We start from the raw sequence: 17286 nt of genomic DNA on the forward strand, positions 1-17286 counted from the left end.
GAAAGTGGACTTGCTAACAAGCCTGTGATATTGCTGAGAACACAACCAACAATGTATAAAGAAATGATTTAAAATATGACAAGTGGTGTCAGACAACTCATCTTTATTTGTGCCAGAAAGATGAGGTGGCCGAGTGCTTAAGGCGATGGACGGCTAATCCATTGTGTTCTGCACGCATGGGTTCAAATCTTGTCGGTTTGGAATTTTTTCCTTGGAAATGGAATTTTGCAAATAATGCTTCATAAGTGAAGCTGACACTCAAATGTAAAAAATAAACTAATTCAATTAAGAAATCTACGTCAATGAACAATGCTTTTCATTAAAGACATACATAGAACACATTTAAGGAAAATCTACCATTACTGTTATAGTAGAAGTCATGTCATTGGCCAAATGTGTATGTTATGATTTTTTGTCGTTTGAGATGGATCAACATGATGGTGTAGTAGTTCACAAATATAGGTTATGTCTAAAGTAAAATAAATGTTCTTTAAGCAAAGGCTCACTTGAAAGGGGACTTGCTAACAAGCCTGTGATATTGATGAGAACACAACCAATAATGTATAAAGAATGGATTTAAAACAAGACAAGTAGTGTTAGAAAAAGCTTCTTTATTTGTGCCAGAAAGATGAGGTGGCCGAGTGGTTAAGGCGATAGACTGCTAATCCATTGTGCTCTGCACGCATGGGTTCAAATCCCATCCTCATCGGTTTGGAGTTGTTTGCTTGGAAATGGAATTTTTGCAAATAATGCTTCATAAGTGAAGCTAACACTCAAATGTCAAAAATAAACTAATTCAATTAAGAAATCTACTTCAAAGAACAATGCTTTTCATCAAAGACATACATAGCACACATTTAGTGAAAATCTACCATTACTGTTATAGTAGAAGTGATGTCATTGGCCAGATCTGTAAGTTATGATTTTTTGTCATTTGTGATGGATTAACATGATGGTGTAGTAGTTCACAAATATAGGTTACGTTTAAAGTAAAATAAATGTTCTTTAAGCAAAAGCTCACTTGAAAGTGGACTTGCTAACAAGCCTGTGATATTGCTGAGAACACAACCAACAATGTATAAAGAAATGATTTAAAATATGACAAGTGGTGTCAGAAAACCCTTCTATTTTGAGCCAGAAAGACGAGGTGGCCGAGTGGTTAAGGCGATGGACTGCTAATCCAGTGTGCTCTGCACGCATGGGTTCAAATCCCATTCTCTTCGGATTGGAATTGTTTGCTTGGAAATGGAATTTTGCAAGTAATGCTTCATAAGTGAAGCAGACATTCAAATGTCAAAAATAAACTAATTCAATTAAGAAATCTTCTTCAATGAACAAAGCCATTCATTATAGTTATACATAGAACACATTTAATAAAAATCTACCATTACTGTTATAGTAGTAGTCATGTCAGTGGCCAGATGTGTATGTTATGATTTTTTGTCGTTTGTGATGGATCAACATGATGGTGTAGTAGTTCACAAATATAGGTTAATTTTAAAGTAAAATAAATATTCTTTAAGCAAAAGCTCACTTGAAAGTGGACTTGCTAACAAGCCTGTGATATTGCTGAGAACACAACCAACAATGTATAAAGAATTGATTTAAAATATGACAACTGGTGTTAGAAAACCCTTCTTTATTTGTGCCAGAAAGATGAGGTGGCCGAGTGGTTAAGGCGATGGACTTCACTTCACTTCACTTTACTTATGAAGCATTATTTGCAAAAATTCCATTTCCAAGCAAACAATTCCAAACTGACGAGGATGGGATTGGAACCCATGCATGCAGAGCACAATCCATTGTGCTCTGCATTCATGGGTTCCAATCCCATCCTCGTCGGTTTGGAATTGTTTGCTTGGAAATGGAATTTTTGCAAATAATGCTTCATAAGTGAAGCTGACACTCAAATGTAAAAAAAAAACTAATTCAATTAAGAAATCTACTTCAATGAACAATGCTTTTCATTAAAGACATACATAGAACACATTTAGTGAAAATCTACCATTACTGTTATAGTAGAAGTCATGTCATTGGCCAAATGTGTATGTTATGATTTTTTGTCGTTTGTGATGGATCAAAAAGATGGTGTAGTAGTTCACAAATATAGTTTATGTATAAAGTAAAATAAATGTTCTTTAAGCAAAGGCTCACTTGAAAGTGGACATGCTAACAAGCCTGTAATATTGATGAGAACACAACCAATAATGTATAAAGAATTGATTTAAAACAAGACAAGTGGTGTCAGAAAATCCTTCTTTATTTGTGCCAGAAAGATGAGGTGGCCGAGTGGTTAAGGCGATTGACTTCACTTCACTTCACTTTACTTATGAAGCATTATTTGTAAAAATTCCTTTTCCAAGCAAACAATTCCAAACCGACGAGGATTGGATTTGAACCCATGCATGCAGAGCACAATCCATTGTGCTCTGCATTCATGGGTTCCAATCCCATCCTCGTCGGTTTGGAATTGTTTGCTTGGAAATGGAATTTTTGCAAATAATGCTTCATAAGTGAAGCTGACACTCAAATGTCAAAAATAAACTAATTCAATTAGGAAATCTACTTCAATGAACAATGCTTTTCATTAAAGACATACATAGAACACATTTAGTGAAAATCTACCATTACTGTTTTAGTAGAAGTCGTAGAAGTCATGTCATTTAGTGAAAATCTAAGCCAAATGTGTGTGTTATGATTTTTTGTCGTTTGTGATGGATCAACATGATGGTGTAGTAGTTCACAAATATAGGTTACGTTTAAAGTAAAATAAATGTTCTTTAAGCAAAGGCTCACTTGAAAGTGGACTTGCTAACAAGCCTGTGATATTGCTGAGAACACAACCAACAATGTATAAAGAAATGATTTAAAATATGACAAGTGGTGTCAGACAACTCATCTTTATTTGTGCCAGAAAGATGAGGTGGCCGAGTGCTTAAGGCGATGGACGGCTAATCCATTGTGTTCTGCACGCATGGGTTCAAATCTTGTCGGTTTGGAATTTTTTCCTTGGAAATGGAAATTTGCAAATAATGCTTCATAAGTGAAGCTGACACTCAAATGTCAAAAATAAACTAATTCAATTAAGAAATCTTCTTCAATGAACAATGCCTTTCATTAAAGACATACATAGCACACATTTAGTGAAAATCTACCATTACTGTTATAGTAGAAGTGATGTCATTGGCCAGATCTGTAAGTTATGATTTTTTGTCATTTGTGATTGATCAACATGATGGTGTAGTAGTTCACAAATATAAGTTACGTTTAAAGTAAAATAAATGTTCTTTAAGCAAAAGCTCACTTGAAAGTGGACTTGCTACCAAGCCTGTGATATTGCTGAGAACACAACCAACAATGTATAAAGAAATGATTTAAGATATGACAAGTGGTGTCTGAAAACCCTTCTTTTTTGAGCCAGAAAGATGAGGTGGCCGAGTGGTTAAGGCGATGGACTGCTAATCCATTGTGCTCTGCACGCATGGGTTCAAATCCCATCCTTGTCGGATTGGATTTGTTTGCTTGGAAATGGAATTTTGCAAGTAATGCTTCATAAGTGAAGCTGACACTCAAATGTCAAAAATAAACTAATTCAATTAAGAAATCTTCTTCAGTGAACAATGCCTTTCATTAAAGTTATACATAGAACACATTTAATAAAAATCTACCATTAATGTTATAGTAGTAGTCATGTCAATGGCCAGATGTGTATGTTAAGATTTTTTGTCTTTTGTGATGGATCAACATGATGGTGTAGTAGTTCACAAATATAGGTTACGTTTAAAGTAAAATAAATATTCTTTAAGCAAAAGCTCACTTGAAAGTGGACTTGCTAACAAGCCTGTGATATTGCTGAGAACACAACCAACAATGTATAAAGAATTGATTTAAAATATGACAACTGGTGTTAGAAAACCCTTCATTATTTGTGCCAGAAAGATGAGGTGGCCGAGTGGTTAAGGCGATGGACTTCACTTCACTTCACTTTACTTATGAAGCATTATTTGCAAAAATTCCATTTCCAAGCAAACAATTCCAAAACGACGAGGTTGGGATTGGAACCCATGCATGCAGAGCACAATCCATTGTGCTCTGCATTCATGGGTTCCAATCCCATCCTCGTCGGTTTGGAATTGTTTGCTTGGAAATGGAATTTTTGCAAATAATGCTTCATAAGTGAAGCTGACACTCAAATGTAAAATAAAAACTAATTCAATTAAGAAATCTACTTCAATGAACAATGCATTTCATTAAAGACATACATAGAACACATTTAGTGAAAATCTACCATTACTGTTATAGTAGAAGTCATGTCATTGGCCAAATGTGTATGTTATGATTTTTTGTCATTTGTGATGGATCAACAAGATGGTGTAGTAGTTCACAAATATAGTTTATGTCTAAAGTAAAATAAATGTTCTTTAAGCAAAGGCTCACTTGAAAGTGGACATGCTAACAAGCCTGTGATATTGATGAGAACACAACCAATAATGTATAAAGAATTGATTTAAAACAAGACAAGTAGTGTCAGAAAATCCTTCTTTATTTGTGCCAGAAAGATGAGTTGGCCGAGTGGTTAAGGCGATTGACTTCACTTCACTTCACTTTACTTATGAAGCATTATTTGTAAAAATTCCTTTTCCAAGCAAACAATTCCAAACCGACGAGGATTTTATTTGAACCCATGCATGCAGAGAACAATCCATTGTGCTCTGCATTCATGGGTTCCAATCCCATCCTCGTCGGTTTGGAATTGTTTGCTTGGAAATGGAATTTTTGCAAATAATGCTTCATAAGTGAAGCTGACACTCAAATGTCAAAAATAAACTAATTCAATTAAGAAATCTACTTCAATGAACAATGCTTTTCATTAAAGACATACATAGAACACATTTAGTGAAAATCTACCATTACTGTTTTAGTAGAAGTCGTAGAAGTCATGTCATTTAGTGAAAATCTAAGCCAAATGTGTGTGTTATGATTTTTTGTCGTTTGTGATGGATCAACATGATGGTGTAGTAGTTCACAAATATAGGTTACGTTTAAAGTAAAATAAATGTTCTTTAAGCAAAGGCTCACTTGAAAGTGGACTTGCTAACAAGCCTGTGATATTGCTGAGAACACAACCAACAATGTATAAAGAAATGATTTAAAATATGACAAGTGGTGTCAGACAACTCATCTTTATTTGTGCCAGAAAGACGAGGTGGCCGAGTGGTTAAGGCGATGGACTGCTAATCCATTGTGTTCTGCACGCATGGGTTCAAATCTTGTCGGTTTGGAATTTTTTCCTTGGAAATGGAATTTTGCAAATAATGCTTCATAAGTGAAGCTGACACTCAAATGTCAAAAATAAACTAATTCAATTAAGAAATCTACGTCAATGAACAATGCTTTTCTTTAAAGACATACATAGAACACATTTAAGGAAAATCTACCATTACTGTTATAGTAGAAGTCATGTCATTGGCCAAATGTGTATGTTATGATTTTTTGTCGTTTGTGATGGATCAACATGATGGTGTAGTAGTTCACAAATATAGGTTATGTCTAAAGTAAAATAAATGTTCTTTAAGCAAAGGCTCACTTGAAAGGGGACATGCTAACAAGCCTGTAATATTGATGAGAACACAACCAATAATGTATAAAGAATTGATTTAAAACAAGACAAGTGGTGTCAGAAAATCCTTCTTTATTTGTGCCAGAAAGATGAGGTGGCCGAGTGGTTAAGGCGATTGACTTCACTTCACTTCACTTTACTTATGAAGCATTATTTGTAAAAATTCCTTTTCCAAGCAAACAATTCCAAACCGACGAGGATTGGATTTGAACCCATGCATGCAGAGCACAATCCATTGTGCTCTGCATTCATGGGTTCCAATCCCATCCTCGTCGGTTTGGAATTGTTTGCTTGGAAATGGAATTTTTGCAAATAATGCTTCATAAGTGAAGCTGACACTCAAATGTCAAAAATAAACTAATTCAATTAAGAAATCTACTTCAATGAACAATGCTTTTCATTAAAGACATACATAGAACACATTTAGTGAAAATCTACCATTACTGTTTTAGTAGAAGTCGTAGAAGTCATGTCATTTAGTGAAAATCTAAGCCAAATGTGTGTGTTATGATTTTTTGTCGTTTGTGATGGATCAACATGATGGTGTAGTAGTTCACAAATATAGGTTACGTTTAAAGTAAAATAAATGTTCTTTAAGCAAAGGCTCACTTGAAAGTGGACTTGCTAACAAGCCTGTGATATTGCTGAGACCACAACCAACAATGTATAAAGAAATGATTTAAAATATGACAAGTGGTGTCAGACAACTCATCTTTATTTGTGCCAGAAAGATGAGGTGGCCGAGTGCTTAAGGCGATGGACGGCTAATCCATTGTGTTCTGCACGCATGGGTTCAAATCTTGTCAGTTTGGAATTTTTTCCTTGGAAATGGAATATTGCAAATAATGCTTCATAAGTGAAGCTGACACTCAAATGTCAAAAATAAACTAATTCAATTAAGAAATCTACGTCAATGAACAATGCTTTTCATTAAAGACATACATAGAACACATTTAAGGAAAATCTACCATTACTGTTATAGTAGAAGTCATGTCATTGGCCAAATGTGTATGTTATGATTTTTTGTCGTTTGAGATGGATCAACATGATGGTGTAGTAGTTCACAAATATAGGTTATGTCTAAAGTAAAATAAATGTTCTTTAAGCAAAGGCTCACTTGAAAGTGGACTTGCTAACAAGCCTGTGATATTGCTGAGAACACAACCAACAATGTATAAAGAAATGATTTAAAATATGACAAGTGGTGTCAGAAAACCCTTCTATTTTGAGCCAGAAAGACGAGGTGGCCGAGTGGTTAAGGCGATGGACTGCTAATCCAGTGTGCTCTGCACGCATGGGTTCAAATCCCATTCTCTTCGGATTGGAATTGTTTGCTTGGAAATGGAATTTTGCAAGTAATGCTTCATAAGTGAAGCAGACATTCAAATGTCAAAAATAAACTAATTCAATTAAGAAATCTTCTTCAATGAACAATGCCATTCATTAAAGTTATACATAGAACACATTTAATAAAAATCTACCATTACTGTTATTGTAGTAGTCATGTCAGTGGCCAGATGTGTATGTTATGATTTTTTGTCGTTTGTGATGGATCAACATGATGGTGTAGTAGTTCACAAATATAGGTTAATTTTAAAGTAAAATAAATATTCTTTAAGCAAAAGCTCACTTGAAAGTGGACTTGCTAACAAGCCTGTGATATTGCTGAGAACACAACCAACAATGTATAAAGAATTGATTTAAAATATGACAACTGGTGTTAGAAAACCCTTCTTTATTTGTGCCAGAAAGATGAGGTGGCCGAGTGGTTAAGGCGATGGACTTCACTTCACTTCACTTTACTTATGAAGCATTATTTGCAAAAATTCCATTTCCAAGCAAACAATTCCAAACTGACGAGGATGGGATTGGAACCCATGCATGCAGAGCACAATCCATTGTGCTCTGCATGCATGGGTTCCAATCCCATCCTCGTCGGTTTGGAATTGTTTGCTTGGAAATGGAATTTTTGCAAATAATGCTTCATAAGTGAAGCTGACACTCAAATGTAAAAAAAAAACTAATTCAATTAAGAAATCTACTTCAATGAACAATGCTTTTCATTAAAGACATACATAGAACACATTTAGTGAAAATCTACCATTACTGTTATAGTAGAAGTCATGTCATTGGCCAAATGTGTATGTTATGATTTTTTGTCGTTTGTGATGGATCAACAAGATGGTGTAGTAGTTCACAAATATAGTTTATGTCTAAAGTAAAATAAATGTTCTTTAAGCAAAGGCTCACTTGAAAGTGGACATGCTAACAAGCCTGTAATATTGATGAGAACACAACCAATAATGTATAAAGAATTGATTTAAGATATGACAAGTGGTGTCAGAAAATCCTTCTTTATTTGTGCCAGAAAGATGAGGTGGCCGAGTGGTTAAGGCGATGGACTGCTAATCCATTGTGCTCTGCACGCATGGTTTCAAATCCCATCCTTGTCGGATTGGATTTGTTTGCTTGGAAATGGAATTTTGCAAGTAATGCTTCATAAGTGAAGCTGACACTCAAATGTCAAAAATAAACTAATTCAATTAAGAAATCTTCTTCAATGAACAATGCCTTTCATTAAAGTTATACATAGAACACATTTAATAAAAATCTACCATTAATGTTATAGTAGTAGTCATGTCAATGGCCAGATGTGTATGTTATGATTTTTTGTCTTTTGTGATGGATCAACATGATGGTGTAGTAGTTCACAAATATAGGTTACGTTTAAAGTAAAATAAATATTCTTTAAGCAAAAGCTCACTTGAAAGTGGACTTGCTAACAAGCCTGTGATATTGCTGAGAACACAACCAACAATGTATAAAGAATTGATTTAAAATATGACAACTGGTGTTAGAAAACCCTTCATTATTTGTGCCAGAAAGATGAGGTGGCCGAGTGGTTAAGGCGATGGACTTCACTTCACTTCACTTTACTTATGAAGCATTATTTGCAAAAATTCAATTTCCAAGCAAACAATTCCAAACTGACGAGGATGGGATTGGAACCCATGCATGCAGAGCACAATCCATTGTGCTCTGCATTCATGGGTTCCAATCCCATCCTCGTCGGTTTGGAATTGTTTGCTTGGAAATGGAATTTTTGCAAATAATGCTTCATAAGTGAAGCTGACACTCAAATGTAAAAAAAAAACTAATTCAATTAAGAAATCTACTTCAATGAACAATGCTTTTCATTAAAGACATACATAGAACACATTTAGTGAAAATCTACCATTACTGTTATAGTAGAAGTCATGTCATTGGCCAAATGTGTATGTTATGATTTTTTGTCGTTTGTGATGGATCAACAAGATGGTGTAGTAGTTCACAAATATAGTTTATGTCTAAAGTAAAATAAATGTTCTTTAAGCAAAGGCTCACTTGAAAGTGGACATGCTAACAAGCCTGTAATATTGATGAGAACACAACCAATAATGTATAAAGAATTGATTTAAAACAAGACAAGTGGTGTCAGAAAATCCTTCTTTATTTGTGCCAGAAAGATGAGGTGGCCGAGTGGTTAAGGCGATTGACTTCACTTCACTTCACTTTACTTATGAAGCATTATTTGTAAAAATTCCTTTTCCAAGCAAACAATTCCAAACCGACGAGGATTGGATTTGAACCCATGCATGCAGAGCACAATCCATTGTGCTCTGCATTCATGGGTTCCAATCCCATCCTCGTCGGTTTGGAATTGTTTGCTTGGAAATGGAATTTTTGCAAATAATGCTTCATAAGTGAAGCTGACACTCAAATGTCAAAAATAAACTAATTCAATTAAGAAATCTACTTCAATGAACAATGCTTTTCATTAAAGACATACATAGAACACATTTAGTGAAAATCTACCATTACTGTTTTAGTAGAAGTCGTAGAAGTCATGTCATTTAGTGAAAACCTAAGCCAAATGTGTGTGTTATGATTTTTTGTCGTTTGTGATGGATCAACATGATGGTGTAGTAGTTCACAAATATAGGTTACGTTTAAAGTAAAATAAATGTTCTTTAAGCAAAGGCTCACTTGAAAGTGGACTTGCTAACAAGCCTGTGATATTGCTGAGAACACAACCAACAATGTATAAAGAAATGATTTAAAATATGACAAGTGGTGTCAGACAACTCATCTTTATTTGTGCCAGAAAGATGAGGTGGCCGAGTGCTTAAGGCGATGGACGGCTAATCCATTGTGTTCTGCACGCATGGGTTCAAATCTTGTCGGTTTGGAATTTTTTCCTTGGAAATGGAATTTTGCAAATAATGCTTCATAAGTGAAGCTGACACTCAAATGTCAAAAATAAACTAATTCAATTAAGAAATCTTCTTCAATGAACAATGCCTTTCATTAAAGACATACATAGCACACATTTAGTGAAAATCTACCATTACTGTTATAGTAGAAGTGATGTCATTGGCCAGATCTGTAAGTTATGATTTTTTGTCATTTGTTATTGATCAACATGATGGTGTAGTAGTTCACAAATATAGGTTACGTTTAAAGTAAAATAAATGTTCTTTAAGCAAAAGCTCACTTGAAAGTGGACTTGCTACCAAGCCTGTGATATTGCTGAGAACACAACCAACAATGTATAAAGAAATGATTTAAGATATGACAAGTGGTGTCTGAAAACCCTTCTTTTTTGAGCCAGAAAGACGAGGTGGCCGAGTGGTTAAGGCGATGGACTGCTAATCCATTGTGCTCTGCACGCATGGTTTCAAATCCCATCCTTGTCGGATTGGATTTGTTTGCTTGGAAATGGAATTTTGCAAGTAATGCTTCATAAGTGAAGCTGACACTCAAATGTCAAAAATAAACTAATTCAATTAAGAAATCTTCTTCAATGAACAATGCCTTTCATTAAAGTTATACATAGAACACATTTAATAAAAATCTACCATTAATGTTATAGTAGTAGTCATGTCAATGGCCAGATGTGTATGTTATGATTTTATGTCTTTTGTGATGGATCAACATGATGGTGTAGTAGTTCACAAATATAGGTTACGTTTAAAGTAAAATAAATATTCTTTAAGCAAAAGCTCACTTGAAAGTGGACTTGCTAACAAGCCTGTGATATTGCTGAGAACACAACCAACAATGTATAAAGAATTGATTTAAAATATGACAACTGGTGTTAGAAAACCCTTCATTATTTGTGCCAGAAAGATGAGGTGGCCGAGTGGTTAAGGCGATGGACTTCACTTCACTTCACTTTACTTATGAAGCATTATTTGCAAAAATTCCATTTCCAAGCAAACAATTCCAAAACGACGAGGTTGGGATTGGAACCCATGCATGCAGAGCACAATCCATTGTGCTCTGCATTCATGGGTTCCAATCCCATCCTCGTCGGTTTGGAATTGTTTGCTTGGAAATGGAATTTTTGCAAATAATGCTTCATAAGTGAAGCTGACACTCAAATGTAAAAAAAAAACTAATTCAATTAAGAAATCTACTTCAATGAACAATGCTTTTCATTAAAGACATACATAGAACACATTTAGTGAAAATCTACCATTACTGTTATAGTAGAAGTCATGTCATTGGCCAAATGTGTATGTTATGATTTTTTGTCATTTGTGATGGATCAACAAGATGGTGTAGTAGTTCACAAATATAGTTTATGTCTAAAGTAAAATAAATGTTCTTTAAGCAAAGGCTCACTTGAAAGTGGACATGCTAACAAGCCTGTGATATTGATGAGAACACAACCAATAATGTATAAAGAACTGATTTAAAACAAGACAAGTGGTGTCAGAAAATCCTTCTTTATTTGTGCCAGAAAGATGAGTTGGCCGAGTGGTTAAGGCGATTGACTTCACTTCACTTCACTTTACTTATGAAGCATTATTTGTAAAAATTCCTTTTCCAAGCAAACAATTCCAAACCGACAAGGATTTTATTTGAACCCATGCGTGCAGAGAACAATCCATTGTGCTCTGCATTCATGGGTTCCAATCCCATCCTCGTCGGTTTGGAATTGTTTGCTTGGAAATGGAATTTTTGCAAATAATGCTTCATAAGTGAAGCTGACACTCAAATGTCAAAAATAAACTAATTCAATTAAGAAATCTACTTCAATGAACAATGCTTTTCATTAAAGACATACATAGAACACATTTAGTGAAAATCTACCATTATTGTTATAGTAGAAGTCGTAGAAGTCATGTCATTTAGTGAAAATCTAAGCCAAATGTGTGTGTTATGATTTTTTGTCATTTGTGATGGATCAACATGATGGTGTAGTAGTTCACAAATATAGGTTACGTTTAAAGTAAAATAAATGTTCTTTAAGCAAAGGCTCACTTGAAAGAGGACTTGCTAACAAGCCTGTGATATTGCTGAGAACACAACCAACAATGTATAAAGAAATGATTTAAAATATGACAAGTGGTGTCAGACAACTCATCTTTATTTGTGCCAGAAAGACGAGGTGGCCGAGTGGTTAAGGCGATGGACTGCTAATCCATTTTGTTCTGCACTCATGGGTTCAAATCTTGTCGGTTTGGAATTTTTTCCGTGGAAATGGAATTTTGCAAATAATGCTTCATAAGTGAAGCTGACACTCAAATGTCAAAAATAAACTAATTCAATTAAGAAATCTACATCAATGAACAATGCTTTTCATTAAAGACATACATAGAACACATTTAATAAAAATCTACCATTACTGTTATAGTAGAAGTCATGTCAATGGCCAGATGTGTATGTTATGATTTTTTGTCGTTTGTGATGGATCAACATGATGGTGTAGTAGTTCACAAATATAGGTTACGTTTAAAGTAAAATAAATATTCTTTAAGCAAAAGCTCACTTGAAAGTGGACTTGCTAACAAGCCTGTGATATTGCTGAGAACACAACCAACAATGTATAAAGAATTTATTTAAAATATGACAACTGGTGTTAGAAAACCCTTCTTTATTTGTGCCAGAAAGATGAGGTGGCCGAGTGGTTAAGGCGATGGACTTCACTTCACTTCACTTTACTTATGAAGCATTATTTACATAAATTCCATTTCCAAGCAAACAATTCCAAACCGACGAGGATGGGATTGGAACCCATGCATGCAGAGCACAATCCATTGTGCTCTGCATTCATGGGTTCCAATCCCATCCTCGTTGGTTTGGAATTGTTTGCTTTAAATTGCATTTTTGCAAATAATGCTTCATAAGTGAAGCTGACACTCAAATGTAAAAAAAAAACTAATTCAATTAAGAAATCTACTTCAATGAACAATGCTTTTCATTAAAGACATACATAGAACACATTTAGTGAAAATCTACAATTACTGTTATAGTAGAAGTCATGTCATTGGCCAAATGTGTATGTTATGATTTTTTGTCGCTTGTGATGGATCAACAAGATGGTGTAGTAGTTCACAAATATAGTTTATGTCTAAAGTAAAATAAATGTTCTTTAAGCAAAGGCTCACTTGAAAGTGGACATGTTAACAAGCCTGTAATATTGATGAGAACACAACCAATAATTTATAAAGAATTGATTTAAAACAAGACAAGTGGTGTCAGAAAATCCTTCTTTATTTGTGCCAGAAAGATGAGGTGGCCGAGTGGTTAAGGCGATTGACTTCACTTCACTTCACTTTACTTATGAAGCATTATTTGTAAAAATTCCTTTTCCAATCAAACAATTCCAAACCGATGAGGATTGGATTTGAACCCATGCGTGCAGAGCACAATCCATTGTGCTCTGCATTCATTGGTTCCAATCCCATCCTCGTCGGTTTGGAATTGTTTGCTTGGAAATGGAATTTTTGCAAATAATGCTTCATAAGTAAAGCTGACACTCAAATGTCAAAAATAAACTAATTCAATTAAGAAATCTACTTCAATGAACAATGCTTTTCATTAAAGACATACATAGAACACATTTAGTGAAAATCTACCATTACTGTTTTAGTAGAAGTCGTAGAAGTCATGTCATTTAGTGAAAATCTAAGCCAAATGTGTGTGTTATGATTTTTTGTCGTTTGTGATGGATCAACATGATGGTGTAGTAGTTCACAAATATAGGTTACGTTTAAAGTAAAATAAATGTTCTTTAAGCAAAGGCTCACTTGAAAGTGGACTTGCTAACAAGCCTGTGATATTGCTGAGAACACAACCAACAATGTATAAAGAAATGATTTAAAATATGACAAGTGGTGTCAGACAACTCATCTTTATTTGTGCCAGAAAGACGAGGTGGCCGAGTGGTTAAGGCGATGGACTGCTAATCCATTGTGTTCTGCACGCATGGGTTTAAATCTTGTCGGTTTGGAATTTTTTCCTTGGAAATGGAATTTTGCAAATAATGCTTCATAAGTGAAGCTGACACTCAAATGTCAAAAATAAACTAATTCAATTAAGAAATCTACGTCAATGAACAATGCTTTTCATTAAAGACATACATAGAACACATTTAAGGAAAATCTACCATTACTGTTATAGTAGAAGTCATGTCATTGGCCAAATGTGTATGTTATGATTTTTTGTCGTTTGTGATGGATCAACATGATGGTGTAGTAGTTCACAAATATAGGTTATGTCTAAAGTAAAATAAATGTTCTTTAAGCAAAGGCTCACTTGAAAGGGGACTTGCTAACAAGCCTGTGATATTGATGAGAACACAACCAATAATGTATAAAGAACTGATTTAAAACAAGACAAGTAGTGTTAGAAAACCTTACTTTATTTGTGCCAGAAAGACGAGGTGGCCGAGTGGTTAAGGCGATGGACTGCTAATCCATTGTGCTCTGCACGCATGGGTTCAAATCCCATCTTCGTCGGATTGGAATTGTTTGCTTGGAAATGGAATTTTGCAAGTAATGCTTCATAAGTGAAGCTGACACTCAAATGTCAAAAATAAACTAATTCAATTAAGAAATCTTCTTCAATGAACAATGCCTTTCATTAAAGTTATAGATAGAACACATTTAATAAAAATCTACCATTACTGTTATAGTAGTAGTCCTGTCAATGGCCAGATGTGTATGGTATGATTTTTTGTCGTTTGTGATGGATCAACATGATGGTGTAGTAGTTCACAAATATAGGTTACGTTTAAAGTAAAATAAATGTTCTTTAAGCAAAGGCTCACTTGAAAGTGGACATGCTAACAAGCCTGTGATATTGATGAGAACACAACCAATAATGTATAAAGAATTGATTTAAAACAAGACAAGTGGTGTCAGAAAGTCCTTCTTTATTTGTGCCAGAAAGATGAGTTGGCCGAGTGGTTAAGGCGATTGACTTCACTTCACTTCACTTTACTTATGAAGCATTATTTGTAAAAATTCCTTTTCCAAGCAAACAATTCCAAACCGACGAGGATTGGATTTGAACCCAAGCGTGCAGAGAACAATCCATTGTGCTCTGCATTCATGGGTTCCAATCCCATCCTCGTTGGTTTGGAATTGTTTGCTTGGAAATGGAATTTTTGCAAATAATGCTTCATAAGTGAAGCTGACACTCAAATGTCAAAAATAAACTAATTCAATTAAGAAATCTACTTCAATGAACAATGCTTTTCAATAAAGACATACATAGAACACATTTAGTGAAAATCTACCATTACTGGTATAGTAGAAGTCGTAGAAGTCATGTCATTTAGTGAAAATCTAAGCCAAATGTGTGTGTTGTGATTTTTTGTCGTTTGTGATGGATCAACATGATTGTGTCGTAGTTCACAAATATAGGTTACGTTTAAAGTAAAATAAATGTTCTTTAAGCAAAGGCTCACTTGAAAGAGGACTTGCTAACAAGCCTGTGATATTGCTGAGAACACAACCAACAATGTATAAAGAAATGATTTAAAATATGACAAGTGGTGTCAGACAACTCATCTTTATTTGTGCCAGAAAGACGAGGTGGCCGAGTGGTTAAGGCGATGGACTGCTAATCCATTGTGTTCTGCATGCATGGGTTCAAATCTTGTCGGTTTGGAATTTTTTCCTTGGAAATGGAATTTTGCAAATAATGCTTCTTAAGTGAAGCTGACACTCAAATGTCAAAAATAAACTAATTCAATTAAGAAATCTACGTCAATGAACAATGCTTTTCATTAAAGACATACATAGAACACATTTAAGGAAAATCTACCATTACTGTTATAGTAGAAGTCATGTCATTGGCCAAATGTGTATGTTATGATTTTTTGTCGTTTGTGATGGATCAACAAGATGGTGTAGTAGTTCACAAATATAGTTTATGTCTAAAGTAAAATAAATGTTCTTTAAGCAAAGGCTCACTTGAAAGTGGACATGCTAACAAGCCTGTAATATTGATGAGAACACAACCAATAATGTATAAAGAATTGATTTAAAACAAGACAAGTGGTGTCAGAAAATCCTTCTTTATTTGTGCCAGAAAGATGAGGTGGCCGAGTGGTTAAGGCGATTGACTTCACTTCACTTCACTTTACTTATGAAGCATTATTTGTAAAAATTCCTTTTCCAAGCAAACAATTCCAAACCGACGAGGATTGGATTTGAACCCATGCATGCAGAGCACAATCCATTGTGCTCTGCATTCATGGGTTCCAATCCCATCCTCGTCGGTTTGGAATTGTTTGCTTGGAAATGGAATTTTTGCAAATAATGCTTCATAAGTGAAGCTGACACTCAAATGTCAAAAATAAACTAATTCAATTAAGAAATCTACTTCAATGAACAATGCTTTTCATTAAAGACATACATAGAACACATTTAGTGAAAATCTACCATTACTGTTTTAGTAGAAGTCGTAGAAGTCATGTCATTTAGTGAAAACCTAAGCCAAATGTGTGTGTTATGATTTTTTGTCGTTTGTGATGGATCAACATGATGGTGTAGTAGTTCACAAATATAGGTTACGTTTAAAGTAAAATAAATGTTCTTTAAGCAAAGGCTCACTTGAAAGTGGACTTGCTAACAAGCCTGTGATATTGCTGAGAACACAACCAACAATGTATAAAGAAATGATTTAAAATATGACAAGTGGTGTCAGACAACTCATCTATATTTGTGCCAGAAAGATGAGGTGGCCGAGTGCTTAAGGCGATGGACGGCTAATCCATTGTGTTCTGCACGCATGGGTTCAAATCTTGTCGGTTTGGAATTTTTTCCTTGGAAATGGAATTTTGCAAATAATGCTTCATAAGTGAAGCTGACACTCAAATGTCAAAAATAAACTAATTCAATTAAGAAATCTTCTTCAATGAACAATGCCTTTCATTAAAGACATACATAGCACACATTTAGTGAAAATCTACCATTACTGTTATAGTAGAAGTGATGTCATTGGCCAGATCTGTAAGTTATGATTTTTTGTCATTTGTTATTGATCAACATGATGGTGTAGTAGTTCACAAATATAGGTTATGTTTAAAGTAAAATAAATGTTCTTTAAGCAAAAGCTCACTTGAAAGTGGACTTGCTACCAAGCCTGTGATATTGCTGAGAACACAACCAACAATGTATAAAGAAATGATTTAAGATATGACAAGTGGTGTCTGAAAACCCTTCTTTTTTGAGCCAGAAAGACGAGGTGGCCGAGTGGTTAAGGCGATGGACTGCTAATCCATTGTGCTCTGCACGCATGGTTTCAAATCCCATCCTTGTCGGATTGGATTTGTTTGCTTGGAAATGGAATTTTGCAAGTAATGCTTCATAAGTGAAGCTGACACT

At 34.6% G+C, this 17286-nt stretch overlaps 3 non-coding genes across 3 annotated transcripts; all 3 read left to right on the top strand.

Annotated features, from left to right (window-relative positions):
- The first annotated feature begins 627 nt into the window (after nt 1–627).
- Nucleotides 628–709, top strand: TRNAS-GCU (transfer RNA serine (anticodon GCU)). The gene has a single exon. It is a non-coding gene; the product is annotated as a tRNA-Ser (tRNA).
- Nucleotides 710–3424: 2715 nt separating this feature from the next.
- On the top strand, nt 3425–3506 carry TRNAS-GCU (transfer RNA serine (anticodon GCU)). The gene has a single exon. It is a non-coding gene; the product is annotated as a tRNA-Ser (tRNA).
- Nucleotides 3507–14327: 10821 nt separating this feature from the next.
- TRNAS-GCU (transfer RNA serine (anticodon GCU)) lies at nt 14328–14409 on the top strand. Its single transcript has one exon. It is a non-coding gene; the product is annotated as a tRNA-Ser (tRNA).
- Nucleotides 14410–17286: the final 2877 nt, after the last annotated feature.

The sequence above is a fragment of the Taudactylus pleione genome, unplaced genomic scaffold, assembly GCF_031769625.1.
Source record: "Taudactylus pleione unplaced genomic scaffold, aTauple2 ptg000619l, whole genome shotgun sequence".
Taxonomy (NCBI): domain Eukaryota; kingdom Metazoa; phylum Chordata; class Amphibia; order Anura; family Myobatrachidae; genus Taudactylus; species Taudactylus pleione.